Genomic DNA, 27,255 nt, shown 5'->3' with positions numbered 1-27,255 from the left:
CTCTAAGATGGTGCCCACCATATATACTCCCCTATACAGTGCACCCGGGATCTACTCTCCCCACCCAGACACTACTGGGTTCCCCCTTTCTAGGTGTTCCCTCCCCCCACTCCAGCCAGGGACAGGGACAGTTGTGCTCACCCTTGGGAGCATTGTTGCCCTGTCCCCTGGAAATGTGGTGTAGTGCATGTGGGTGTTAGGGTCCTGAGCCACACTCCATCCTTACCTGGAAGTGAGATATCACACCTCTGGGTGAGCTGCAATTCCTCTGTAGCGACCGAACCCTCGGGGCGCTACATATACATGGCCCTGCATGGTACTCCGTACTACTATATACATGGCCCCACATAGTGCTCCGTACTGTATACACGGCCCGCGCATAGTGCTCCGTACTACTGTATACATGGCCCCGCATATTCCTCCGTACTGCATACATGGCCCCGCATAGTCCTTCATACTGTATATGTGACGCCCAGCTGCGCTTGGTATCACAGATCTGGAAGAGTGCATTGATGGATTCCTCCACAAGAGGCCCCCATAACCATACACACATCTCCACCTTCCAACTCAGACCAGCAGAGGGAGCCCGCTAGGGATATAAATAGGGAAGGTGGGGCCAGGCAGTTCTGTCTGGTTTAGATGTTGAGTCCAGATCAGTCTGAGAAGAGTTACCTCAGAGGACAGAGTCTGTTCCAGCTCCAGCAGTTGCTAGTTTGCAGTGGAGTTCATTCAGACCAAGACTCAGTGTAGCTCAGAGCAGCGAGCTTTAGGTGTGCCGGCGCCATAAGATCGGTGAAGCGTGGCAAGCTGCCATTAGTGTGTATAGCCTAGTGAGGGCCCGAGTAGGCTGAAGGCAAGTGGAGAGTTAGTACGTAGGGGGCAGAGGAGCTTAACTGGCTCACCCCGAAGCTTTACCAGACACTGGGTCCAAAGCTTCAGGTATCTCTATGACCCAGTAAGGCATAACCGGAATCCCTGGAGAACTACAAGTCCCAGGATCGCTAAAGTGCTGATACGTAACAGAGCCAGGAAACACATAGGCCCCGTAAGCTGGGAGCGTGCACTCCAAGAGAAGGCCCTACCACAAAGTCAGCCAGCGCAGGACAGAGACAAAGTTAGGCCTAGCTCCAGGCAGGTCAGAAACTTACTACGCAGAGGCAAGTAAAAGGAGGCCCGAAACCCGCTCATTGGGGAGGATCCTGACAGGCACCCTTCACCCTGCAGCGCTCCGGGACGTGCCTGAATTTCCATCAGTAAAAGGTAGTGAAGTGACTATCGTGTCTGTCCCTGTTCTTGCTCTGACCCGGCTGGGTCTCGCCTGTCCTGCATCCCCCTTCATACGCTGCCCTGAGGCCTAGCTCCACCTGTGGGGAGCAACACCATCAAGCTGCCTTATCACCAGCCTCAGTGGACTCCGCAGCGCTGGTGATTCTCACCAGAAACCACAGGTGGCGTCACGAACTCTTATAGAATTAACAAATATCCACCCTTTCAAAGAGCGACCCAAGGGTACGAGCCTGGGAGCCGACCACCGCGACATCCCCAAGGCCAGGCAAAGGTCCAGGTACCGAGTCATCCCCATCCCCTGGGCTAGTCATATACATGGCCCTGTATAGTGCTGCATACAGTATACATGTCCCCGCATAGTGCTCCGTACTGTGTACATGGCCCCGCATACTGCTGTTTTGTATACATGGCCTCGCATTGTGCTGCACACAGTATACATGGCCCCGCATAGAGCTCCATACTGTATACATGGCCCCGCATAGTGCTCCGTACTGTATACATGGCCCCGCATAGTGCTCCGTACTACTATATACATGGCACCGCATTGTGCTGCACGCAGTATACATGGCCCCGCATAGAGCTCCATACTGTATACATGGCCCCGCATAGAGCTCCATACTGTATACATGGCCCCGCATAGAGCTCCATACTGTATACATGGCCCCGCATAGTGCTCAGTATTACTATATACATGGCCCCGCATCATGCTCCGTACTGTATACATGGCCCCGCATAGAGCTCCATACTGTATACATGGCCCCGCATAGAGCTCCATACTGTATACATGGCCCCGCATAGTGCTCCGTACTGTATACATGGCCCTGTATAGTGCTCCATACTGTATACATGGTCCTGCATAGTGCTCCGTACTGTATACATGGCCCCGCATCGTGCTCCATACTGTATACATGGCCCCGCATAGAGCTGCACACAGTACACATGGCCCCGCATAGTGCTCCGTACTGTATACATGGCCCCGCATAGAGCTCCGTACTGTATACATGGCCCCGCATAGTGCTCTGTATTACTATATACATGGCCCCGCATCGTGCTCCGTACTGTATACATGGCCCTGCATAGTACTCCGTACTACTATATACAAGGCCCCGCATAGTACTCCGTACTGTATACACGACCCCCGCATAGTGCTCGGTACTACTATATACATGGCCCCGCATAGTGCTCCGTACTGTATACATGGCCCCGCATAGTGCTCCCCACTGTATACATGGCCCCGCATACTGCTGTTTTGTATACATGGTCCCGCATAGAGCTCCATACTGTATACATGGCCCCGCATAGGGCTCCGTACTGTATACATGGCCCCGCATAGTGCTCCCTACTGTATGCATGGCCCCGCATCGTGCTCCGTACTGTATACATGGCCCTGCATAGTACTCCGTACTACTGTATACATGGTAGTAAACACTTCGGCCAGCGTAATAGAGGTCACGAGTATGGAGTGCGGAAGAACCGCAACTCACACCCCATAGTCGCAGGAAAAATCTGCCTACTCAAAATGAGTGTAAAAACACAAGAAAAAGCTGAGTGTACGGCATATATGAAAAACTTTATTAGTAAAAGTATAAATACATAATATTACATGTATAATAGATGGATGCAGATAGGGAGGCGATACGGATGCAAGAAAACACGTAACAAGTATCCACAGCTAAAAAATATAGCAGGATAATAAAAAGAGGGGGAGAAGGAAGAGCGACCCAAGGGTAACATATGTTAGTTGATGACAAAGTAGGAGAGGTATATGTAGAAGGATATCAATAATTCAAATAATACTGAATAAGTATCCCACTTTTCCTACAGTGGGGCAAGAGTAGTTATAATCCATGATAGAGGATACACTCACCAGTATAATCACCAAGGGACGCTCAAAGGGGGGGCAGGGGGACAAGGCAGGAGCAGACCAGTGTGGGACCTGCGGGCCTCGACGCGCGTTTCGCAAGTTCGCTTTGTCAAGAGGCGTCACAATGAAAGCACCGGCGTCTTTTTAAATATCCCTCCAGAAATTGGTCACATGTGCATGCATGTGACCGGAAGGAAATGGCCGCCGACCGGAAGGCGTGAGCGGCGCATGCGCAGGGATCGTCAGAACATCCCGCCCCCAGAACGCCCGTCATGACGTCGGCGCGAACCCGGAAGTGCTAAAGAGCAGAGTCCGGGGCAGCGCCGACACCATGGAGACAGACGCATGGGAAGCCAGGAGGGTGAGTAGCCCCGCGCATGCGCACCGCCCGACCAGGGAGCCGGGTATAGTTACCAAAGTACTAATGTCCACATATACATTGTGCCACCATACTCGGATACAATAAATCTCACATGGTACATATATAGGTAGGTACAGCTACAAAGATTGAAGTACATAGGGACAATAGGTGCTAATATAAAAACGTGAGGATGTCCATGGCACCAAAGCAGCCTGAGGGCAGTGTCCGTAGATGTCAATGATCATTCCATTTCCTTATCTTCAATCTTATCAACGGGAGGGAGTATATCACCAGAAAGCAGGCTTCACGGCAGGTATGAAGTCCACAAAGAGAAAGACACTATGTATTAAGTATAAGAAAAAAAGAAGTTAAAAAATAAACATACTAATAAATATACACATTAAAACAACATGAGCCACAGAGGCTCACTGCCATGATGAAATATATACAGAAGGGGCCACAGGAGAGCATGCAGCGATTAACAAATAGGCTGCATGGTAAATAGTATCCAGAAAGAGGATAATCATATGGTCATAATATCTAAATTTGTTCCTCCATAATACCCAATAGGGAATTGGAGGAACCGTCATTCCAAAGGAGGCGCAGGACAAAAAAGCACGATATATATCACAAAAAAGGTGAGAAGCCCAAACTTTCATTCAGACCCCGCGGTGCCAAGGTGTTAAGGGTGATGATCCATCTCGCCTCTTTTTGGGCCAGGAGGCGTTTAGCATTCCCCCCCGGGAGCCAAGACACACCTTATCGATCCCCCGCACTCTGAGTGAGCGGGGGTCACAATTGTGAACAGCCTTAAAATGCCGTGGTAGTGTCTTCAGCTCCCGGGGATCCGTGGCCGTGCGAGCCGCGCCAATGTCCCGGACGTGTTCCCGAACCCTGATTCTGAGCTCCCTGCTGGTCAATCCTATATAAATTAATTGGCACCCGCATGTGGCCAAATAGACCACATGTGTGGTGCCACATGATATATGGTGACGAATGTCAAATTGGCGGGAGCCATCAGAGTTGGAGAAAGACGTGCAACGTAGGACGCAGTGGCCACAGGGGAATGAGCCCACCGTGGGACCGCGGGATCCAAAGAAATTGGGACGCGGGGGGACGTAGTGGCTGGAAACCAGAACATCCCCTAGCGTCCTAGATCGTCGTGGCGTCATGTGAGGGAAATCGCCTAGGCAGTCCCGAAGGGAGGGCTCCGTATGAAGTATACTCCAATGTCGAGAGAGGATCTGCCGCATAGCTCCCCACTCATGATTGAATGTGGATATGTAGCGGATCCTCTCAGGTATCCCATGTCTAGGCACAGGGGAGGGATGGATGAGATGGTCCCTGGGCGTGTCGCGGGCCCTCTTATAGCCACGGCCGATACATCGATTACTGTAGCCACGTTGTTTAAAGCGATCAGCCAGATCTGCAGCCTGTTTCTCAAAACTAGAGTTAGTGGAGCAGATACGCCTCATCCTGAGGAACTGTCCAACTGGAACGGCTCTGATGGTAGAGCAATCATGAGCCGATGAGGCATGAATCAGGGAATTTACTGCAGTAGGCTTCCTAAATACATCTGTCTGGATTCGACCATCCGGATCCACCTCAAGGGTGACATCCAGGAAGTCGATCCTTTTAGGATGATAGGTATAGGTAAGCCTAATTGCATAAGTATTGGAATTTAGTCGTGACATAAAATCGTCGAGCTCCTCCACCGTCCCCAGCCAGAAAAATAGAATGTCATCTATATATCTCACCCATGACACGACCCGGTCCGCGCCCTGCACTCCCCCGTCGCCAAAAATCTCTCTCTCCCAGGCTCCCAGGAAGAGGTTGGCGTACGAGGGGGCACAGGCCGCACCCATGGCCGTGCCACGCCTCTGGAGATATACCGTGTCATTGCAGAGAAAATAGTTGTGGCAGAGGACGAATTGGAGGAGCTCAAGGATAAATTCCCTGGAGGGTCCGTCCAGGTCAGAGCCCCCCAGGAAGAGGCGAACTGCGGAGAGGCCCAGATCATGGCTGATGCATGTGTATAAGCTCTCGACGTCGGCCGTGACCATAAGGGTATCATCTGTCACAAGGGCGCCGTCAACCCGTGTAAGGACGTCCGTCGTGTCCTTCACATAGGAAGGAAGAGTGCTTACAAGAGGGCGAAGATAGTAGTCTATATATTGACAGATGGGGCCACATAGCCCCTCAATTCCTGACACGATCGGACGTCCTGGTGGGCTGAGAGCGTCCTTGTGAATCTTGGGCAAGAGGTAAAAGGTCGCCGTCTTGGGGAAGCGGACCGTTAATGCCTCCACAGTTCGTTGGTCGATGATACCTATATTACAGGCCCGCCCAAGGATACCCTGAAGTGTGGCAGAGAAGGAGGCCGTGGGATTGTATGACAGTTTAGTGTAGGTCTGAATATCTCTTAATTGGCGCATTGCCTCTTTCTCATACATGGAGCAGGGCCAAAGAACGATGTTCCCTCCCTTGTCTGCCGGTTTAATGACAATGTCCGGCAGAGATTGTAGTTGATGGAGTGCCGTGCGCTGGTAATACGTGAGGTTGTCCCGGCGTCTCCGTGTAGGGAGGCGCCCCAAAGCTTCAGTTACCAAGCGCACAAAAATCTCAATTGCCGGACTCAGAGACAAGGGAGGGAACTTCGTTGATCTAGGGTGTCGAGATTGTAATCGTGTACCTGTACTAGGTGATTCTTCCTGCTCCAACAGTAGATCTTCGAGGTTTCGTAGGGCCTCCCTCTCTGTCACAGTCAGGGAACATCCCTCACCAGGTGCTCTAGAATGCAATTTATGTAAAATTAATTTCCGGGCAAACAGGTGGAGGTCCTTGAGGGCAGTGAAATAGTCAAAGGCATTCGTAGGTGAAAAGGATAGGCCTAAGCTCAAGACCTCCATCTGTGCCCGGGTAAGAGTATGTGAAGATAAATTAATGACACGGAGCCCTCCCTGGGACACACTCACCTGGTAAGGTGTGGTAGGTTTCCTCCTGTTGAAGGGTCTCGTCTTGATCCTCGAGATCTGCTGAACCTCAGAGACCCGTCAGGTGGTTAGGTTCTCAGAGGATGGCTGTTCACTTGTAGAAGCCGTTGAGGCTAGCGAGGAGGACCTGGAGCGCAAGGGACGGGCGTAATGAGATCTGACTCGAGATCTATCTTGGGGGATCCGCCACCTATATACACTCTTTGATTGTTTATCGTGAATGTCACGTTGTAGTTTTTTAAGTTTATTGGCGTGGATATCTTTCACCCATCTCTGGCACTCCAGGTCCATCTCGTCGTTCAGCTGTTTCAATTTAGTGGAATCCAATTCTTTTTTAAATTGCGTTTGAATCGACTCAATCTCCTTTTCCATTGTATCAAGAGATGAGTCATTCAGATCTTTCAACAGGCTAAGGAAACCAAAGGAGCAGGTGTTAGCTAGGTCCTCCCATTTGTCTTTAAAAGCCTCATCCTCAATGGGGAAGGAGGGGAAGATCTGCACCCGCAAGCCACGTGGAATCAGGGCCTTCTCAATGTATTTAGTCAGGAAGGCCCTGTTCCACCATGTGCGTGTCCTACGCCTCAGGAGTGACTTAAATTTAGTAATGCTGTCCTGTAGCCCCTGCTGTATCCCCAAGCCCCCATGTAAACATGGCCCCGCATAGTACTCCATACTGTATACATGGCCCCGCATACTGCTGTTTTGTATACATGGCCCCGCATAGTGCTGCACACAGTATACATGGCCCCGCATAGTGCTCCGTACTGTATACATGGCCCCGCATAGAGCTCCGTACTGTATACATGGCCCCGCATACTGCTGTTTTGTATACATAGCCCCGCATAGTGCTGCACACAGTATACATCACCCCGCAAAGTGATCCATACTGCATACACGGCACCCCGCATAGTGCTCCGTACTACTATATACATGGCCCCGCAAAGTGCTCGGTACTGTATACACGTCCCCCGCATAGTGCTCTGTACTACTATATACATGGCCCCGCAAAGTGCTCCGTACTGTATACATGGCCACCGCATAGTGCTCTGTACTGTATACACGGCCCCGCATAGTGCTCCGTACTGTATACATGGCCCCGCATAGTGCTCCGTACTGTATACACGGCCCCGCATAGTGCTCCGTACTGTATGCACGGCCCCGCATAGTGCTCCATACTGTATACACGGCCCCACATAGTGCTCCGTACTGTATACATGTCCCCCTCATAGTGCTCAATATCGAATACATGGCCCCGCGTAGTGCTACCTACTGTATACATGGTCCCGCATAGTGCTCCGTACTGTATACATGTCCCCCTCATAGTGCTCAATATCGTATACATGGCCCCGCGTAGTGCTACCTACTATATACATGGCCCCGCAAAGTGCTCGGTACTGTATACACGTCCCCCGCATAGTGCTCTGTACTACTATATACATGGCCCCGCAAAGTGCTCCGTACTGTATACATGGCCACCGCATAGTGCTCTGTACTGTATACACGGCCCCGCATAGTGCTCCGTACTGTATACATGGCCACCGCATAGTGCTCCGTACTGTATACACGGCCCCGCATAGTGCTCCGTACTGTATGCACGGCCCCGCATAGTGCTCCATACTGTATACACGGCCCCACATAGTGCTCCGTACTGTATACATGGCCCCGCATAGTACTCCGTACTGTATACATGTCCCCCTCATAGTGCTCAATATCGTATACATGGCCCCGCGTAGTGCTACCTACTGTATACATGGTCCCGCATAGTGCTCCATATTACTGTATACATGGCCCCGCATAGTGCTACCTACTGTATACATGGTCCCGCATAGTGCTCCGTACTGTATATATGGCCCCGCATAGTGCTCCATACTGTATACATGGCCCCGCATAGTGCTCCGTACTGTATACATGGTCCCGCATAGTGCTCCGTACTGTATACATGTGCCCCTCATAGTGCTTCGTACTGTATACATGGCGCCGCATAGAACTCCGTACTGTATACATGTGCCCCTCATAGTGCTTCGTACTGTATACATGGCGCCGCATAGTGCTCCGTACTACTATATATATGGCCCCGCATAGTGCTTCGTACTGTATACACGGCCCCCGCATTGTGCTCGGTACTACTATATACATGACCCCGCATAGTGTTCCGTACTGTATACATGGCCCCGCATAGTGCTCCATACTGTATACATGGCCTCGCATAGTGCTCCATACTGTATATATTGCCCCGCATAGTGCTCCGTACTGTATACATGGTCCCGCATACTGCTCTGTTTTGTATATATGGCCCCGTATAGTACTGCATACAGTATACATGGCCCCGCATAGTGCTCCGTACGTATACATGGCCCCGCATAGTGCTCCGTACTGTATATATTGCCCCGCATAGTGCTCCGTACTGTATCCACGGCCCCGCATAGTGCTTCAGATTGTTTACCCGGCCCCGCATAGTGCTCCGCACTCTATATACGGCCCCCGCATAGTGCTTTGTACTGCATACATGGCCCCCGCATAGTGCTCCGTACTCTATACGTTGCCCTGCATAGTTCTCCAAACTGTATACATGGCCTCGCATAGTGCTCCATACTGTATACATGGCCCCGCATAGTGCTCCGTACTGTATACGTGGCCCTGCATAGTGCTCCATACTGTATACATGGCCCCGCATAGTGCTTCATATTGTATACATGGCCCCGCATAGTGCTCCGTACTATATACATGGCCACGCATAGTGCTCCGCACTGTATACAAGGTCCCACATAGTGCTCTGTACTGTATACATGGCCCCGCATAGTGCTCCATACTGTATACATGGCCCTGCATAGTGCTCCATACTGCATATATGGCCCCGCATAGTGCTGCACACAGTATACATAGACCTGCATAGTGCTGCACTCAGTATACATGGCTCCGCATAGTGCTCCGTACTGTATACATGGCCATACATGTTCCCGCATAGTGCTCCGTACTGTATACATGGCCCCGTATAGTACTTCGTACTGTATACATGTCACCCGCATAGTGCTTTGTACTCTATACATGGCCCCGCATAGTGCTCCGTACTACTATATACATGGTCCCGCATAGTGCTCCGTATGTATACATGGTGCCGCATAGGACTCCGTACTATATACATGTCCCCCGCATAGTGCTTCGTACTGTATACATGGCCCTGCATAGTACTCCGTACTACTATATACATGGCCCCGCATAGTGCTCCGTACTGTATATGATTCGCCCCCTGGGCCGTGGGGCACGCGGATCCGGGCAACAGGGAAACGATGGGGGTAGTAGTGGCGGCCCGGTCCCGCGGCTCAGGGTGGTCAGACCAATGGTAGTCTGCTATGTACCGTTGATAATGTCCGACTACGCCACCCGTCGATTGCGGTTATTATGAACAGCCGCTGCAAGGTAATCCCCTGAGGCTGATGGTGTGTGCAGCTGAGATTGGATAACTCCCCACGGGAAGAGTGTACCCCAGGGCTGTGCAGTGGATGATGGGGGTGGTTGTGCAGGGAGTCCCAGTACCGGTAGTGCTGGAGGAGCGAGAAAGTACACAGACAACGTACTGCAATCCAATGTCTTTTACTCACAGTTCATGTGCTCCTGGTCACTTCGGCACCAGTAGTGACCGCCCGAGCCGTGCTGCGTCCACCAGGTGTGGGGCTCGGTCAACTCCCAGGCAGTTCAGAAGTATGGCTCAGGACCCCCTTCTGTCCTTTCTCTGGCCTGCCTCACCAGTGACCCACTTTTGTCCAGCTGCCGCGGATCTGCGCGGGTAAACGTGGGCCCCGTTCCCCGCTGTCCTATATGGTGCCTTCCTAGCAGGTTTGATGAGGTGTCGCACCAATAAATGATCACGACCTCCGGTCTTTGGCTGAGGGTAGTTTCTCCTCCACCAACTTGGGATCCGGTACCCTTAAGCTGCCTGACCCTTCACCCGGTATTCTCGTGGGTTCTTAGGGTCCCTTCCTCCTTCTTGTTCCTGAGCCCCTCTGTTTCTCTCTCTCTTCTCCTTCTTTCCTGTTCCTTCTTCTCCTCCTTTCTTTGGCCTCTTCTCCAGGCCCACTTCTCTTTCTCCTCTCAGACTCCGGCCTTTTCTCTAGGCCTGCCTCTGAACAGAGCTCCTACAGAGCCTCTGCTCCCTGTCTTCTCTGACTGGACTTCACTTCATCTACTCCCAGAACTAAGATGGTGCCCACCTTTTATACCTCCCTTTAGAAACATGAGCCCAGGTGACCAGCAACCAATGGGCTCCTACCTACGCTCAGGAACCGTCCCCTCCTGCTCCTACATCACTGGGTATTCCTCCCCCCTCCCCACTCCAGCCAGGGACATGGTCTGTCGTGCCTGCATTTCTGTCTAATGGGAGCACCGTTGAGCTGTCCCTCGGAAATGGGGTGAGTGTGCTGTATGCAGCTACCTGAGCCCTGGTCCATACTCCATCCTTACCTGGGAGTGGAATATCACACCTCTGGCAGAGGTGAAATACCCCTGTAGCGGCCGAACCCTCGGGGCGCTATATATACACGGCCCGCGCATAGTGCTCCGTACAACTGTATACATGGCCCCGCATAGTGCTTCCTACTGCATACATTCCCCCGCATAGTACTCCATACTGTATACATGGCCCCGCATAGTGCTCCGTACTACTGTATACATGGCCCCGCATAGTGCTCCGTACTGCATAGATGGCCCCGCATTGTACTCCATACTGTATACATGGCCCCGCATAGTACTCCATACTGTATACATGGCCCCGCATAGTGCTCCGTACTGTATACACGGCCCAGCATAGTGACCCGTACTACTGTATACATGGCCGCGCATAGTGCTCCGTACTGCATAGATGGCCCCGCATTGTACTCCATACTGTATACATGGCCTCGCATAGTACTCCATACTGTATACATAGCCCCGCATAGTGCTCCGTACTGCATACATGGCCCCGCATAGTACTCCATACTGTATACATGGCCCCGCATAGTGCTCCGTACTGTATACGTGGCCCGCGCATAGTGCTCCGTACTACTGTATACATGGCCCCGCATAGTGCTCCGTACTGTATACACGGCCCGCGCATAGTGCTCCGTACTACTGTATACACGGCCTGCGCATAGTGCTCCGTACTACTGTATACATGGTCCCGCATAGTGCTCCGTACTGTACACATGGCCCCGCATAGTGCTCCGTACTGTATACATGGTCCCGCATAGTGCTCCGTACTGTATACATGGTCCCGCATAGTGCTCCGTACTGTATACATGGCCCCGCATATGCTCCGTACTGTATACATGGTCCCGCATAGTGCTCCGTACTGTATACATGGCCCCGCATATGCTCCGTACTGTATACATGGTCCCGCATAGTGCTCCGTACTGTATACATGGCCCCGCATATGCTCCGTACTGTATACATGGCCCTGCATAGTACTCCATACTGTATACATGGTCCCGCATAGTGCTCCGTACTGTATACACGGCCCCGCATAGTACTCCGTATTGTATACATGTCCCCCGCATAGTGCTTCGTACTGTATATGACTCGCCCCCTGGGCCGTGGGGCACTCGGAACCAGGCAATAGGGAGAAGATGGGGGTAGTAGTGGCAACCCGGTCCGTGACTGTAACATACCTGGCGGCGTCCTTGCATAGTGGTCCATCTCCCACTGTGCAGGAGCGCGCACTTGATCTCCTGTCCAGAATGTCTCTCTGGCTTCCCTCCATGCTGTCTTGTTTGTGTCTGTGTCTGTTTCTGCTGCTTAAGGGCGGCGCCCGATCACTTCCTGCCTTTTGTACCTGCTGTGGGTCACACCCCTTGTGCGTCCTCAGCCTATCGCTGTCTGTCTCTTGGTATATAGCTCAGCAGCTCCCTTCTATCCCTGCCTGAGCATATGTGTTTCTTTCAGTGTGTGCTTGCACTCTGAAGTTGCCAGGTCCCGTTCCGTTTTCCCTGTCCGCCTTTCCTGGAGGCTGTATTTCCAGGCCTGTCTGAACTGTGTCCTGTATTTCTCCTGCCTTGCGGTGTCAGCTCCCGTGTCTGAACTTTGTCCTGTTTGTCTCCTGCTTTACGGTATTAGTTCCCGTGTCTGAACTAAGTCCTGTATGTCTCCTGCTTTACGGTATTAGTTCCCGTGTCTGAACTAAGTCCTGTATTTCTCCTGCCTTGCGGTGTCAGCTCCCGTGTCTGAACTGTGTCCTGTATGTCTCCTGCTTTGCGGTATTAGTTCCCGTGTCTGAACTTAGTCTTTTCTGTGTTCTCTTGTCTGTCCTGTCTGAACACGCTCCTAGCCTGTTCCTCCCGCCTTCTAGGGGCCGATTACCTAGACCCGCTCCTGTATCCCGCTGCAGTGTCGGTCTCCTCCGTACACTCAGTTCCAGTCTGAACTCTCTCCTATCCTTTACCTGTTTTGTCTATGTCCATTCCCTTCCTTTTCCTGCAGAGTCTGAACTCGTACCTAACTCCTGCCAGTTGTCTCTGTACTTCCGTTTGTGAGTTTGTGGTCTCCTCGCTACTTCACTGCAAGTACCCTGTGGGTGTCTGGCTCTGTCTTTCCCTTCCTGTCTGTTCCGTGTGAACAGAGTCCTGTCCTGCCCTGCTTCTGCCCGCTGCTCCGGCAGTCCTGTCCTGCCCTGCTTCTGCCCGCTGCTCCGGCAGTCCTGTCCTGCCCTGCCTGTACCCCTCTGCCTGTAATGTTCCTGAGTCCCAGTGTGTACTGGGCCCTATCCTGCCTGTATTGTTCCTGAGTCCCGGTGTGTACTGGGTTCTATCCCGCCTTTGTTCCTACCTGCTAGTGCCTCCTGTCTGCACTCTAGCTGTGCTTGCCTTTACCCCCCTGCCTGCATACCCGCCTGCCTGCATACCAGTCGTGCCTGCCTATACCCTCCAGTCTGTGTGCCAGCCTACCAGCCTGTTCCTGTATTCCCTGTGTGGGTCAACAGCCGTGTCCGGGGTCTGTCCTGGAGTAGCACCTGGTCCCTCTGCTCGGTTCCTCCTTGGTGCACTGGCGTCGTATGCCGTCGTGCGACCCTGGTCGGATCGGGTGAATACTTAGTCACGCCCCTCCAGGCATACACTCTCCGGCACGGTCCAGTGGAATCACTACCAGTCACATGCACACGCCGCTCTAGCCCGGGCGTGTGCATAACAGTGACTCAGTGTGGTGAGACCAGTGGTAGTCCTTTATAAGTTTTAAGTGATGTCCGACTACTCCTCCCGTGGATTGCGGTCAGCATAGGCGGATTATAATGAGGTCAATCCGGGCTACCGCCCGGGGCCCTGGGCTGCCATGGGGCCCGGGGCTCCCAGGGGCCTGTGGCCGGATTGACCTCATTATAATGTGTGACAGGAGGGCCCGTGAGTCGGAAGATGGAATCTGCTCTGCTGTGTCCAGCGGCGCTGCGAGGATGACTCACAAGCTGCTGACTGTGTAAGTGCAGGAGAGGAGGCTCCGCCACCTGCTCCGGCCTCCAGCAGAGCACAGAGCCAGCCTACAGCATGGCCACTGCTCTCCCTGCCCCCTACCCGGGACTGAATGTTACCTCTCCGCTCTCCCCCTCCTACCCTGCAATTACACCAGAGCTCTGCAGTCGGGCCTCAAGAGGAGGAGAGGCTGCCCCACAGAGAAGATGGAAGAACCTGCATAATGTACAGAAAGGGTAAGTCCATGTGCAGTGTGTGTGTGTGTTTTATATATATATATACATATATAGATATATATATATATATGTGTGTATGTATGTATATGTGTGTGTATGTATCTATATCTATGTATTTGTGGACCATAATAGGGGCTCACTCGCTGTCGTGGCCCAGGCTGCTTCCCCTGTGCAGGACCGCTGGCACTTCACCTGACATGGCCGTGATCTGTGCGGCTGTGTCTGGTATTAATGACACGGCAGGGGCGACACTGCGCCTATAATTGTGCTTGTGTATTGCCCCTGCCGCGCCATTACTACCAGACACAACCGCACAGCGCACGGCCATGTCAGGTGAAGTGCCGGCAATCAAGCAGCGCCAGAGGTCCTACACAGATGCTGTAGAAGCAGCCCAGGCCCCAACGGCGAGTGGGCCCCTCTGATGGTCCAGGGCCATGTCTGTGACATACCGGCGGCCCTGGACTGAGACATGCATGAGGAGCTGCTGGACAGGACAGTTTTATGTGTTTATAAGATATGTACGTATGCATGTGTCTGTGCGCATATCTGCGTACCGTGTGCATGTGTGCGCATATCGTGCGTGCGCACGTGTGCTGGCCTGGCCGCATCACAGCTAGAAGACACGGCCCTGTGCGCGCCAGTGTCTGCTAGCGTGACGTCATGCAGTGTGCCCTGCACTGCTTCTTACCACCATAGAGGAGCTGGACGACTGGAGCCGAGCAGGGGGACGGTGAGTGATGTGTCAGTGTGTGCAGATATCATTGTGTGATATGTCTGTTTATATGTATTTTTGTGTTTCAAATGTGTTTATGGCTAAGTGCCCATGATGCAGAAATGCTGCATATTTTTTCCGCTTCTCCCTGGCAGGAAAAATGCATGCAGATTTTACATGCGTTTTTCCCGCCAGGTAGAAGCGATTGTCAAGCGTTTTTGCATGCATTTCCGCATGCGGGTTATCAAGCACTTTTCCAAGCGATTTTAGCATCACTTGGAAAAGTGCTTGATAACTTGGTCACACTATATAAATCCATGCAACCGGCATATATAGTGTGACCAAGTAATAGTTAAAAAAAAGAATAAGAATGGTAAAAAGTAAAGATTATACTTACCTTCTGATGGCCCCCGGTCTTCTCTCCGGTGCGTCCGGTGTGTTGAGCGGCTCACGGTCATGTGACGTCATGTGACGTCATTTAGTCATGTGACAGGTAATGCGACAGCCGATATCAGCTGTCGTGTGACCTGTCACATGACTAAATGATGTCATGGCAGGTCCTTTCATACCACCGCAACGCATACAACAGACCGGACGTATCGCTGAGGAGACCAGGGGCCATCGGAAGGTGAGTATAATCTTTATTTTTTTTATTTTAAATTCTTTTTTTTACAGGTACTATGGTACCCGGGTATGGATGAGAGCCTCCTTTTCTCCAGACCAGGGTACCATCCGCACAATGAATCGCTTCATATCCGCGTGTGCACATGTAGTCATGCGGATATTAAGCGATTCAATGGCGGCAATTACGCTGCGCGTCCGCAAAATTAATGGACATGCTGCGTTTTTTCTGCAATGATAATCCGCATTGGAAACTTCCGCAGCATGTGCAAAGCACATGCGGATTATCATTGGGGAACATGGGGCACGTATTACCAAGCGTTTTTTCAGCGTTTTCGCTGCGGAAATTCCGTGGCAAAAACGCTTGAAAAACGCACAGTGGGCACGAAGCCTATGCGTGTATGTATCTTTGTATATGTTTGTTTGTGTGTGTGCGTCCTTCGGCTGTATCTGGGGGGGGGGCACCGTGCGTCCTCCGGCTGTATCTGGGGGGGGGCACCGTGCGTCCTCCGGCTGTATCTGGGGGGGGGCACCGTGCGTCCTCCGGCTGTATCTGGGGGGGGGCGCTGTGTGGCCTCCGGCTGTATCTTGGGAGGGCGCCGTGCGGCCTCCTGCTGTGTATAGGAGGATTATGTGAAAGCTCATATTATACAGTATGAGACCCTACATACATAGTGGGATGTCCGCATACTTAATTGTGCTCAATATTAAGTCATGCAATTAATATAAAAAAATAATTATAATTAATACGTTAATATTGTGCAGAATTAATTTCACGTGAACTGTCACATGATCTATCAAAGGGGGATCATGTGACAAGTCATGTGATACATCAGGTGTGTGTGTGTGTGGGGGGGGGCCCATGCCGTCTAAACTGCCCGGGGCCCTTGCTACTCTTAATCCACCCCTGCCGGGGTGCCATCATTCACAGGCAAAACAGGGCAATTCAATTTAAAATAGCAAGTTCCCCCAACGCGTTTCACCGCTTACTTGGCGTCATCAGGGGCAGGGACACAAACAATAATGGCCGTCGGCCGTCACCCCCCCCATACATAGCTTATGTAGGTGTAGACCCACCAATAAGATACTGAGTGATATATCTGCAATTACCAGTCCTGTTGATCGACAGTCCATGCCAATCCTAAAGCTGCTACGTATCACTATCATCCGTCACACACAAGCATCGTATTAGCAATGTTACTATGGAAATAACTTACCAATCCCAAAAGCTTGCGGTGCTACACAGCCCAATGACGAGTCCACTCGTCACCCAAAACCTCACCATGACGTCTGACACTTTGATAGGGCAACATTCACCGCAGTACAAGCCAATCCTAGGGCTGTGACATACCACTATTAGCCAATCACGAACAAGTACCGCCTCACGGACCGTTGTCATAGTAATGAACTACCAATCAGGTCAGTCTGCATCGCCGCATGGACCAATAGGAGCTGCGCTCGTCAGCCATCACGGCATAATGATGCGGAATAATGTGATACGGCAATTTCCTCTGTGAATACTCCGCCCCCCTGTGGACTCTCGGAGTTCCTACACGCTCGTCATTATGATGCAACGCATTGTGATTGGATGAGAGCTCAGCCGAATCGCTGTATCTGAAACGACATAGAGCTATGCCACCGCCTATTTACACATTGCCGCGGCATCGAATGTATCATTGTACTTACATTCAATAGGAAACTTATCAGAACCGCCTGCGTTTAGCTTTGTATTATGAATTTAATGTTTATATTGTTATCTATAATAAATATGCTTAAGATTAAATGTTCAGCATCACGTAACCTATTTCTATCTTAGCTGCACTACATAATAAGCAAGACTTCTGGATGCACATAGATCCATTTTATATTATTAACTTAGTGGCACCTAAGGGTGAATAATCACTACTGTCACCTTCTTAAGAGGTTACTAACAGGATATTATTATTGGCTTGAAATTGTAGCATCCGAGCTCTATGATAATATAAGTATGAAAGCAGCAGCATATCGGCTTAGAATTTATATTCAGGATAATGCATTTTAATCATGGTCTAAAAAAGCCATAGTGGACAACCTTCCCTACACAGACTGATTGAGGAATAGTTGTCAGACTGTGATATTAATCATATAAACCTTTATATCAAACAGATCTGCTTCTCTCTGTTCTCAGATAGGACAAGGGAAATACAGAGCATAAATAATAGGGCCAAGTCACCCGCCCTTTCCCCCTTTAAAAGTAAAGAAATAAAAGATCATCATAATTGGCATCACAACGTCTGTAAGGTTTGTTAGGGATTGTGCAGTTGACGGCACAAACATCAGACCGCACTCAGACCAATATTAGTCTATGGGGTCGTGCCCACTATGCGTTTTTCAAGCATTTTTGCCGCGGAATTTCCACAGCGAAAACGCTTGGTAATACGTGCCCCCTGGTCCCCAATGATAATCCTCATGTGCTGTGCACATGCTGGGGAAATTTCCGCTGCGGATTATCATTGCGGAAAAATACGCAGCATGTCCATTAATTTTGCGGACATGCAGCGCAATTGCCGCCATTGACTTGCATTGAATCGCTTAATATCCACATGACTACATGTGCACGCGCGGATATTAAGCGTTTCAATGTGCGGATGGTACCCGGGTCTGAAGAAGAGGAGACTTTCATCCAGACCCGGGTACCATAGTACCTGTAAAAAAAAGAATTTAAAATAAAAAATAAACATATACTCACCTTCCGATGTCCCCGGTCTCCTGTATGATGCGTCCGGTCTCTTGTACGGCTCGCGATGGTCTAAAACAGTGGTCCCCAACCTTTTTTGCACCAGGGAGCGGCTTGAAGCAAGATCATTTTTCCATGGCCCAGCAAGGAGGGGGTGGGGTGGGCGGGGCTTTGGTCATATGGGGGCGGGGTAATGGAGGGATTTGGAGTTTAGTGCATACTTATCATATAGTGTAGACCAGGTCCCCGCCAGGAGCTATGCCAGGAGCCCCACATAATGTGCTGTGCCAGGAGCCGCATCACTGAGGCCCCATCACGCCCTGCAGCAGGACAGGGCAGCTGTCCTGACAGCTGCTGTTCAGCTGCATTTACTTCGTCCCAGGGGCGGACACAGACTGTAGTGGGCCCCTGTGCAAGAAATTTTTGGGGGCCCCCCCCGCCCTTCATAAGGCAACAAAGTTATGTAAACATAACCCCTCCCATGTGCATCTCTCACCCCCCCATGTGCAGCTCACCCCCCGTGCATCTCTCATCCCCCCCCGTGCATCTCTCACCCCCCCCGTGCATCTCTCATCCACCCCCCGTGCATCTCTCATCCCCCCCCGTGCATCTCTCACCCCCCCGTGCATCTCTCATCCCCTCCGTGCATCTCTCATCCCCCCCGTGCATCTCTCATCCCCCCCGTGCATCTCTCATCCCCTCTGTGCATCTCTCATCCCCCCGTGCATCTCTCATCCCCCCCGTGCATCTCTCATCCCCCCGTGCATCTCTCATCCCCCCCGTGCATCTCTCATCCCCCCCATGCATCTCTCATCCCCCCCGTGCATCTCTCACCCCCCCCGTGCATCTCTCATCTCTCCCCTCCCCCCATGTGCATCTCTCATCTCTCCCCTCCCCCCCATGTGCATCTCTCATCTCTCCCCTCCCCCCATGTGCATCTCTCCCCTGCCCCCCATGTGCATCTCTCATCTCTCCCCTCCCCCCATGTGCATCTCTCATCTCTCCCCTCCCCCCCATGTGCATCTCTCATCTCTCCCCTCCCCCCCATGTGCATCTCTCATCTCTCCCCTCCCCCCCATGTGCATCTCTCATCTCTCCCCTCCCCCCCATGTGCATCTCTCATCTCTCCCCTCCCCCCCATGTGCATCTCTCCCCTCCCCCCCATGTGCATCTCTCATCTCTCCCCTCCCCCATGTGCATCTCCCATTCCCCCCACTCCTAGTTAATTGTATTTAAAAAAAAATAAAACTTGTTATACTTACCCCCATGCGATCCCTGCAGAATCCTGGCGCTCGTCCAAATCGCTGACACCAGGTTCTCCTGCCTTCCGGTCATGTGACGGCGCCGTCACATGACCGGAAGTCAGAGGAATTATGAGATGTCCTGGACCCGGCGCTTTGCATGGGGCCGGGGGCCCCATGAGGAGAGAGACGCACAAGAGGGGGGCTCCGAGGGGGCTCCTACCGGCCGGGCCCCATACTGGAGTCAGGGCAGTCATGCCCTGATGGCGGCCCTGCTGGAGGCTGGAGGGGCCCCCTCTCCCTCGGGGCCCCCGTTCAATGAACCGGCTGCACGGGCGGTAGTTCCGCCCCTGCTTCATCCTGCTTCAGGACCTGTGGTGACATCACAGTTATGTACCTTGATGTCATCACAGGTCCTCTACAGGTCTACCCTGCGGGAGTCTAGAACAGCGGGCAGCATCCACCCCACACAGTGTGCTCTGAGCCACCGCAGACCAGAGCACACTGTCAATGTTTAGTGATTGTCTGTGGCGGTGCCGCGGACCGGCTGAAAAACGGACCGGCGGTTGGGGACCTCTGGTCTAAAAGGACCTTCCATAACGTCATTTAGTCATATCACAGGTCACGCGACCGCAGACGTCGGCAGTCGCGTGACCTGTCACATGACTAAATGACGTCATGAAAGGTCCTTTTAGACCATCGCGAGCTGTACAAGAGACCGGACGCAGTGGAGAAAAGATCGGGGGCCATCGGAAGGTGAGTATAATGTTTTTTTTTTCAATCTTTTTTTCAACTATTAACTTGGTCACACTATATAAATCTATGCCGGTCGCATGGATTTATATAGTGTAACCAAGTTGTCAAGCACTTTTCCAAGTGATGCTAAAATCGCTTGGAAAAGCGCTTGATAACCCGCATGCAGAAATCCATGTGAAAAACGCTTGACAAACGCTTCTACCTGGCAGGAAAAACGCATGTATAATCCGCATGCGTTTTTCCTGCCAGAGGGATGTGGAAAAAATCTGCAGCATTTCTGCATCTTGGGCACTTAGCCTTAGGGGCCGTGCACATGTCCAATATTTTCCTTGGACAAAGCCGATACGAGAAGAAAAAAAAATTGCTGTACGCCCAGGCTTCATCTGATATTCAGATCGCACGAGGCCATGAAAGTCAATGAGTCTGTAGAAATCATTGGACTGCACTCGGATGACATCTGAGTGCAGTCCAATTTCCGTGGACTGACAGAATGGAGATGATGGAGAATTTTTTTCTCTCCATCTTCTCTTGGATGAGAGAAAATATGTTGGTGTGACCCTAGCCTAAGTCTGATCTATGAAAATATAATTAACATGTATGGTAAATGCTGTTCAGAGAGAAACATAGAAAAACCATAAGTGAGTAAAAGAAATAAAATAAATAAACTAGAATTGCGTGATTACCTTCCTTGAAAAAAAGAAAATAAACAAAAACAAGAAAAAGAGCTTAAAGTTGGCACAAAAAAGTAAAAAATAAAAAAGTTCTCTTTACCTTGCCAACTCTTCTTCGTCTGTACACTTTCTGCGGTTCCCCAGTATGGTATGGAGCTAGGACCTCTGCCCATTGCACTGGGGGAAATTTCTCCCTGTCTGTTATCCTGTCAAAGACAGTCAGGAAAGCTGTAGGAGCTGATATACTGTATTAGGTAAACAGCAGCCATTCAGCAATTCACAAACATCAATTGAACATATGTCCATGTTTCTTAACCTACTGCAAATATATATCTGGCATAATTAAGATTACATGTTGTGCTGTCACATTGGGCATATCAAGTGTTGACATAGGGGGGGCAATATTATTCACAAGCCAGATGCTGAAGCAGGATAAGACATCGGTTCCAGAGGCAACTGAGAAGAGGAGAGAAAAGCCATGAGAGTCCTTAGAGTCCATTAAAAAGGCACATATAGAAGTCCTTGTATTTAAAGAGTATAAATCTAACTCAATAAGTGGATTCTTTCAGATGAGGTAGTAGAAGTTGGGCACAGGACCCTCCAGGACCTGGTAATAGGTGGTCCCTGGTCTGTAGTGTCAAATAGCCAAAAACATAAGGTAAACAGATCATTCGATAACAGGAGCCAAGTCTAATGTCAAGGACCCCCCAGAGAGATTAGCGTAGGGGACACACAGCTTCACAGGCCCATTAGAATATTTATTACTAGTGTTGAGCATTCCGATACTGAAATAACGGGTATCGACCGATGTTCGCTGTATCGGAGTTCCGATACTGAGTTCCGATACTTTTACAATATCGAATACCGGAATCGGAAGTTCACATAATGCCTGCGCTCTGCAGTGTCTCTGAAGGATGACAAGCTGGATGGCAGCGCTCAGCTGCGATCCAGCCTGTCATCAGAATGCCATCCCAGCGTGGGAGAATTCTCCTGCTCAAGCGCTGACATTACATTATCTCCCTTACATTACAATTAAATGGAATAGCAAGAATTAATATTTTTTTAAGACGTTAAAGCCATAGCCATGGTGGTTATGGCATTACAGTGGTTGCCCAAATCGATGGGAACAGTGCAAACAGTGAAACATAAAAAGCCGGCAATTCATCAGCGGCATATACCGGTACCCGACAATTTAGAACAGAAAGAATAGAGCTTCACACATAGATTAGATAGATAGAAACATGTCAGTCACATATATAAGAAGTACAGTGACAGTGTTGGTTACTGTACTTGTCATTTAGTGTAAAGGATTTATTTAAAAAAAACAATAGTGTTTTCATGCACCGTCTCTTTAAAAAAGCCGGCAATTCAGCAGCGGTACCCGACAATTTAGAATAGAAAGAATAGAGCATCACACATAGATTAGATAGATAGAAACATGTCAGTCACATATATAATAAGTACAGTGACAGTGTTGCTTACTGTACTTGTCATTTAGTGTTAAAATAAAGGATTTATTTAAAAAAAAATTGGCGTGAGGTTCCCCGTAATTTTAGTCTCTAGCGGAGGTGAAGCAGACGGCTGGGGCAGATGTTTGAAGCCTGGGAAGGGGGTAATACCCACGAAGCTTCCCAGGCTACTAATATCAGCCCCCAGCTGAATACCTAGCCTTTACTAGCTATTAAAATGGGGGACCCCCCAAAAAAATGACGTGGGGTCCCCCCTATTTTAATAGCTAGCAAAGGCTAAGCAGACAGCTGGGGGCTGATATTAATAGCCCAGGAAGGGTGCCATGAATATTGCCCCCCTCCCAGGCTAAAAAAACCAGCCGTCAGCCGCCCCAGAAATGGCGCATCCATAGGATTCGCCAATTCTGGCACTTAGCCTCGCTCTTCCCACTGTCCTGTAGCGGTGGCAGTGGGGTAATAGGGCTGGGGTTGATGTCAGCTTATAATGCCAGCTGACATTGTGTCACCCCAGGCCTGGATGCCACAAACATTTAAGGCTGTGTCTGAGAGCAGGAGGGAGGTTCTCTGGTCAGGGACCATTAGCATGCAGCACCTCCTGTCCCAGGCCAGTAGGGGGAGCAGGCTGCCCCTATAAAAGCTGGAACTGAGGGCAGGGTTAGATAGACCAGGACCCACTTCTGAAGCATCCAGAAGGGTTCCCAGAAGAGAGGGACAGGTTAGCCGCAGCTGAGGAGTCCAGGAGGCAAAGGAGGAACAGCAAGCCAGGGACAGAGGCGACGAGAGCCGGTCCTGGCAGAGTGAAAACTACACAACCAGACCCTGGGGTCCGAGGCTGTCAGGGTTGCAAGTCCTGCAGCAAATCACCTACCTGCGAGGGATTTCAGGTCCCTTGGCCTAAGAAGCCTGGAGGCTCCGCCACACAGAGGGACCAGTACAGCACGGAGAAGCTACAGGTACCTAAGGCCCGAGTCGCAAGCCATACAGGCGTAGTACACGGCCAGCTCAGGGACGTGGGCTATCACACCACTAAAGGGGGAGATAGTCAGCAAGGGCAGAGAGAGAACGGTAGGCCTACCCACTCACCCTGACCAGTGGAGCTCGCCCGAATGCCCTCAGACACCCAGGTCCATTCCTACCCTGTACTCCTGGTGGGTCAGTGATAATATCTGCAGTAAAAGACCCTGGACTGCATTATTGGACTCTCTGTGATTTTTGCTGCGCCTGCACCATCACCCCCAGCATCCTATTACACTGCCCTGAGGCTACACTCTTCCCGTGGGGAGTTATCCTATCCCTGTGCTGCATACCAACATCAGCCTCAGCGGTCTGCCTTGCAGCGGCGGTCCTCCCTGACCGCAATCCACGGGTGGCGTAGTCGGACTTTCAAAACCTACAAATACACTGCCACAGCATTTGGTCTGACCACCCTGAGCCACGGGACCGGGTTGCCACTACTACTCCCATCATTGCCCTGAAGCCCGGTTCCGAGTGCCCCAGGGGGCGAGTCAGCTTTGGCGTAGTCGGCAGGATTGTGACCAACCCGCCACAAACGGGTATTGCTTGAATGAAAAAGACTGTACACGTACCTTAAAAAGAGGTTCCCGCCATCCGGAGCCATTTCCCGCCATCTTCAGTCGGTTCCCGCCATCTTCAGCCGTTTTCCCGCCATCGGACGCCATCTTCAGAACGCCACGCGGGAAGAAGAGGGGCGTGGACGTCAAAAACGCGAGAGACTTGAAGCCCCGCCCTACGCACCGACGCTGCGCAAGGTCCTGGAAGGAGAGAGAGCGACGCTGACGTCACCAGGACGCGACGCAAGGTCTTCGTCCGGAGCAGCACCAGCGGAGCCGCGGCCTACAGAAGAGGATCGTCGGAAGGTAGGCCACGCTTAACTAGGGGGGAGAAAGATGACAGACGCGGAGGGGCTTTCTACAACCAGCGGGGCTGCGGCAGCGGTGATGCCGTTCTCTATGCCATATATCCCCGGAGCAGCCTGGCTGCCCCAATACTCAGGGGAATCCCATACCTTAACTGACTTTAAGGAAAGACTGCACAGTTTATTTAAAGTTTATCCCCTGACAGAAGAACAGAAAGTGAGCATTCTGACGGGGCAGCTAACCGGTGCAGCCCAGCGGGAAGTGAAATCATGGTCAGATGAGGAGAAAAGGACTGTAAAGAACATTCTGACCCGGCTGCGGAGTACCTTTGATACCCGTACCTCAGCAGAAATCAAAATGCGGTTCTATGGCTGTAAGCAGCGGGCCCAGGATAGTATCAGAGACTATGCCTTGAACCTGCAAGAAGCCCTGAGAGCTATCAAACAAGCTGACCCTGGTAGCGTGCAGGACACTGATAAACTGTTGACTGACCAGTTCATAGAAGGTCTGCTGTCCAGCGCCCACAGGACTCAACTGCGCCTCATGGCCCTACAGAACTCCAATTTGACTTTTGTGCAGTTCAAGGATAGGGCCATCCGGGTGCTCAGAGAACCTGCACCAGGTGGCGCTGTAGCTTCCCGGCGCCCTGCCATCACTTACCACCAGGGGGCCGCGCCCTACCCCGCAGACCTTGTGGGGGCTGATGCACAGGCCCTAAATCCATCCCAGCCTGCAGCCCTGCACCATCAGGTCCAGGAGCTAACAAAGAGTGTGGCTGCATTTGACCAGGACCGTACAGTCGTTGCAGGTGGAACCGTCAAGACCCATCAAGCTGGCTTCCAGTCCGGAGGATGTCCCGTGGCGTTGACAAAGGAGGATCCCGCCGTTCAGAGGGAGGCCCGCCGACCGCTACACTGAGGATGGACAGCCGATTTGCCGCCATTGCAGTCAGCCAGGACACATAGCAAGGTACTGTACTTTAAATGGGTCCGACCTGGGGAAGAGGGCCAACCCCCAGGCATAAGGTTATCAGGCCCGTCTAATTGGCGTGATAAGTACGTGGGGGGACGCCCGGTCTTACCCGTAGTGCTGGACGGTATCCACATGAGTGCACTGCTGGACACCGGGTCTCAAGTGACTACCATCCCCTACGTACTTTTCAAGCAGTACTGGAGTGACGCTGACATAACCCGCTACCCAGATGATGACTTAAGCATCATTGCCAGCAATGGCCAACCCGTGCCGCAGGTGGGGTTCAGAGAGATGACCATCAAGATTGGTAAGGTGGAACTGCCGGCACAGGGAGTGATTATTGTGGACATTGACCGTCGTGAAAGTCACCCTAAAATAACCTTGGGTATTAATGTGATTGAAAACTGTCTTTCAGAAGTAATTATGATTTTGCAGCAGGTGGCAATGAATGCGAGCTCCAGCCAACAGAGGGTCCTCCAGAAAGAGATAAGAGCCCTGATGAGACGGCAACAGGTAGAACTGTCTGGTGGTGAGATCAGTAGCGTGAGGATGAGCGACCCGTTCCCCATTGCCATGCCTCCCAAAAGTGAAATGATGATCTGGTGTCGGACAGCAATCGGGTTGAGAGGCAGAGACTACCAAGCCATGGTAGAACCCGTGTACTCAGTCAGCAGGCCCACCATTTTGACAGCCCTGGGGGTGGTTGATGTCCGTCACGGGAGGGTGCCCGTTCGCATTCTCAACATTGGGGAGAGACCCAGGTACGCTACACCTGCCAAACTGTTTGCTGTTCAGCACAAAGCTATCAGGGCCGTGGAACCGTTGCCTCCATCTCCACAGGCGGAGGGTAATGGCTCCCAGACACAAAAGGAGGACTGGTGCCAGAAAATCCATGTGGGTGCTGACTCCACTCCCCTGCACCAAAAACAAGGAGTCTACCGGGTGGTTCAGGAGTACGAGAGAATTTTTAGTAAGCACCCGCTGGACTTCGGCAGAGTAAGAGGGATAGAACACCATATCCCCACGGGGAGCCACCCACCAATAAAAGAGAGACACAGGCCTGTACCCCCTGCACATTATCAGAACGCCAAGGGTATGCTGAGAGAAATGAAAGAAGCTGGGGTCATTAGAGATAGCTGTAGCCCCTGGGCAGCACCCTTAGTTTTGGTAAAAAAGAAAGACGGTACCATGAGAATGTGCGTGGACTATAGACAAATCAATCGTATCACCCATAAAGATGCGTACCCGTTACCTAGGATAGAGGAGTCTTTAGCAGCTCTAAAATCAGCTAATTTCTTCTCTACTTTGGACCTTACTAGCGGATACTGGCAGGTTCCTGTGGCAGAAGCTGACAAGGAGATGACCGCCTTCACCACCCCGATGGGATTGAGCGAGTTCAACTGTATGCCCTTCGGGCTCTGCAACGCACCAAGGACCTTCCAGAGGCTGATGGAATGCTGTCTAGGGCACCGAAACTTCGAGACGGTCCTCCTTTACCTGCACGACGTGATCGTCTATTCGAAGACTTACGAGGACCATCTAAAGCACCTGGCCGAGGTGTTCGAAGCCCTGGCAGGCTATGACCTGAAAGTGAAGCCTTCAAAGTGCCACCTGTTAAAACCAAAGGTCCAATACCTAGGACACGTTGTGAGTGCAGAGGGAGTAGCCCCCGACCCCGACAAAGTCACAGCCATCAAGAGCTGGCCAAGCCCCTCTAGCATCAAGGAAGTGAGGCAATTCCTCGGGTTGGTAGGCTACTACCGAAGGTTCATCCCCGGGTTCACAAAGATGGCAGCTCCAATGCAGGACCTCCTGATAGGCCAGTCTAAATCCAGAAGTCACAAGCCACCCTTCAAGTGGGACAAGCCGGAAGAGGAGTCCTTCCGCCAGTTGAAGATGGCCCTTACGGGGGATGAGATCCTGGCCTACCCCGATTATGGCCAGCCTTTTATCCTCCACACAGATGCCAGTAATGTGGGGCTGGGAGCCGTACTGTCACAGAACCAACAGGGCAGAGAAAGGGTGATCGCGTATGCCAGCCGGAAGCTGAGG

This window comes from Phyllobates terribilis, unplaced genomic scaffold, assembly GCF_046119375.1.
Source record: "Phyllobates terribilis strain yellow unplaced genomic scaffold, ASM4611937v1 Scaffold_3__8_contigs__length_932513732, whole genome shotgun sequence".
NCBI lineage: Eukaryota > Metazoa > Chordata > Amphibia > Anura > Dendrobatidae > Phyllobates > Phyllobates terribilis.
Note: the sequence above shows the minus strand (reverse complement) of the source record.